Below are 3,410 nucleotides of genomic sequence, written 5' to 3'. Positions count from 1 at the left end.
TAGCTCCATTATGTAGAGCCCGCCCATTTTCTGATGTAAATTTACACTTTCTTCCATAATTGCATAGACTATACGTAGACTATGAATTGGCCATTACACAATTAATGATCGCATACCCCAGCACACCTTTGACTTTCTGAACTTTTTGTGTTTTGCAAAAACATCCAAGCATCGTTCACTTACGATTAATGGCAAGTTGCGGTATACTTACAGTTGTTGTTGCTGCTGTTGTTGTTGTTGTTGCTGTTGTTGTTGGGGGGGTCTCCTTCTGATGCTGTAACCGGAACATGTACACATTAGAGCGCTGCTCTAACAGAGTGCTTACATTTCTGGTTCTTGTACAGGAGGTCATGTGACTTTCTTTACAAGAGGTCATGTGACCTTCTGTTAAAAGGTCATATTGTGTAGGCTTTCTGTAAAAGAGGTTATGTGATTTTCTGTAGAAGAGTTCATGTGTACTTTCTGTAAAAGGGGTCATGTGGACTTTCTGTCAGCTCATGGGAGACCTAGCAACAGGTTCCACATTTTTGGGATTCAAGGCTGATGCCTCCTGGCCTGCAGAGTTCTTCTCAGCTGTGGCCCTCAGCACAAAATGGATGCCAGTTATGGCAGATATCTGACCAGGACTGGCGCGTGCACTTCTGACGCTATAGGCGAAAAGCAATTATGGGATTATTTCACTGATGCTAGCTAGCTAACCAACTTCGTGCCTTCAGGTTCAGCTAGCTAACAACAGTGCAAGCCCCGTAGCTCAGTAGTTGGGTACAAGTACAAAGTCTGCTCCCACGTGTAATGGTGACATCCTATGTTTCCACTCCATAATGGGGGCTGAGACGCAACAGCAAAGAGAGTTAACCTGGCTCAGCACATGATTCGCTGTGGCCGTGGGCATAAATCCGTGATATGTGCTTGTTTGGACTGATCTGATTGGCCTTTTCCTCCCTAGTACATGGAGGGCTTTCATACTAAAGTTATCTCATGGTTAATATGCACTAAAGCAGAGCATGATAGTGGGTAGTAATAATAATTAATGCTTTTATGTTTCACGATCACAACAGCCTGATCTTGCAGGGAAAAGGACCGAATACTTTGAATGTTTTAAGGCTCCAAACCACATAAAAATAGTGTCTTCTTTCTAAAGGAAAGGCTGTTAGACACTAAGGCCAAGTTTCGCAGACAAGGCTTAAGCCTAGTCCCAGACTAAAATGTTGTTTGAGCTGGCTTAACTCTAAGTCACTTGCACAGACTTATCTTAAAATAGTCGTAGATCGTCGGTAGTCTGTCGTAGTCTGTTCTGGATTAAACAAAACTGATTGCAAGAGAGTGGATTAGACTACTCTAGGACTAAATTTAATATTAAATTAATCCTTCAAAGAGGCAGGTTTAACTATGGTTTAGTATTGTTTGTGAAAGGGAGCACGGACTGTTTGGGAGTATGGAGTATTTGGAATATCTAAATGAAGACCAATATGCACTACAGAGGCCAGCCAGACCAGTACTTGTGGATAGGAGTAATCCATTGAATCAGTTTGATGAAATAACTTTCCGAGACCGCTTTCGTATGTACAAAGAAAATGCACTGGAGATAATTACTTTGCTTGAGCCTAGACTTTCCTCTATGTCTCAAAGAGAAAGGCCTGAACCCAGTTCTCTCCAAGTTCTGATCACTTTGAGGTTCTTGGCATCTGGAGCCTTTCATCGTGAAACTGGTGATTTGTGTGGTGTCAGTGAAGCAACTGTGCATGTAGAATAGAATGTCTGCAGTGCCATTTGTGAACTGAGAAGTCTGTACATTAAATTACCTGATGCTGCTGAGCAAGCCAACTATAAAGTGTGATTCTATGAATATGGTCACTTCCCAGGAGTGATTGGCTGTATAGATGGATGTCATGTTGCCATCAAGTGTCCATCAACACCTGATGCTGAGGAGTACAGGAAGCGTAAGAACTGTTTTTCCATCAATGTTCGGGCTGTACGCACTCCGAATTTAGAGTTTTCCAACATTGTTGCCCGTTGGAAAGGTGCAACACATGATTCAAGATATTTATTCACGCCATACTTACATTCCACAACAGCTGAGCAGCAAAGATACGACAGAGCTCATATTCGCACTAGAGGGATGGTCGAGCGTATGTTTGGAGTGGGGAAGAATCGATTCCAGTGTTTACGCAATACCCTTCGTTTCGAACCAAGAAGATGCTGCAAGGTGATCATTGCTACAGCTGTGCTGCACAACTACCTGAAGCAGCATAATTGTCCTGATCCTCCAATGGAAGGTCAGAATGATGCAGGTGTGCCCATGCCGGTGGCAGATATATAACATAATAATATAATAACCAACGAGGACTTGCACACAGAGCTGCTTTCACATTGCAGCACTTCAGTTAGACAAAGATGCATTTAACCATGGAATGTATTGATTATGGCTTGTTTTTGCTTTAATAGTGTTTGTTGTGTAAAACATGTAAATAGTGTGCAGCAAAATTTAATGAGAAACTCAACCCAGGCTGATTGTGACTACAATACTCACACTCTTGCCAAGTGAGAAAACATTTATTTTACTTATTTAATTGCATTGCTCAGCATAGCTATCTCATGCATCTTTCTTTGAGCAGCTCCGTCTTCTAATTTCATGTCCAATTCAACCTGTAGAATTCTCATTTTCATGTCATGCTCTTCTTTCAGATATTTCATTTTCTGCTCGTGAAATTCTAAGGCTAACTTTTCATGCATGGACTCTTTTAGTCTTTGCTGGAAGGTGGAAGCAGCATCTTCTCTCTGCGATGCCATTCCAGATGTGGAGGGTGCACAGTCACTGTGCACTGGCTCTTCCAACAGGATAAGAGTAATTTCCTCTGGGAAAAGAACACTGTTAGAAACACAAACTCATGTGGTCCTTAGAATGAAATAAAAATAAAGATAGACACAGACAGTGGAATATACTGCATGTACAAAAGGAGGTAACTGATTTACTTTATTTGGTATATTTACCATTTGTGCTCAGTTCTTCATGTCCACTGTCCAAATGGTCATCTTCTTGTATACCATCTAGAGGTTGCTGGTCCTCTGTTATTCCACACAAGTCACTCAATTCATCTGTCTTGTCTGGTCCACCACCAGTAGTAAATCTCTCTCTTCTGGCTACTGCATTCTTTTTTTTCAAATCTAATTTGACGTTCCACAGAGTCTATGAAGGCAGATATCATTCAATATAAACAATGTCACCAAACTATATGACATCTGATATACGGATCATAATGGACATATCTCACCTGCAGTTGCTGTACTGCTCTGGTGGTTACCTTTTCATTTGCATTGAATTCACTGCAAATGGCCGCCCAATCACTCCTCTTCTTATGCTCAGTAGCAGCAGTATGGCTCTTACTTTCAATAACAGCATGGTTTCCCAC

General features: G+C 41.5%; 1 pseudogene across 1 annotated transcript; it reads left to right on the top strand.

Annotated features, from left to right (window-relative positions):
* Positions 1-1,435: 1,435 nt before the first annotated feature.
* On the top strand, positions 1,436-2,388 carry LOC311314809 (putative nuclease HARBI1; annotated as a pseudogene). Its single transcript has one exon. The product of its transcript is annotated as a putative nuclease HARBI1 (transcript).
* Positions 2,389-3,410: the final 1,022 nt, after the last annotated feature.

This window comes from Borostomias antarcticus (assembly GCF_949987555.1).
Source record: "Borostomias antarcticus genome assembly, chromosome: 11".
In the NCBI taxonomy this organism is placed as follows: domain Eukaryota; kingdom Metazoa; phylum Chordata; class Actinopteri; order Stomiiformes; family Stomiidae; genus Borostomias; species Borostomias antarcticus.
Note: the sequence above shows the minus strand (reverse complement) of the source record. Positions and strands in the feature narration are given on the sequence as shown.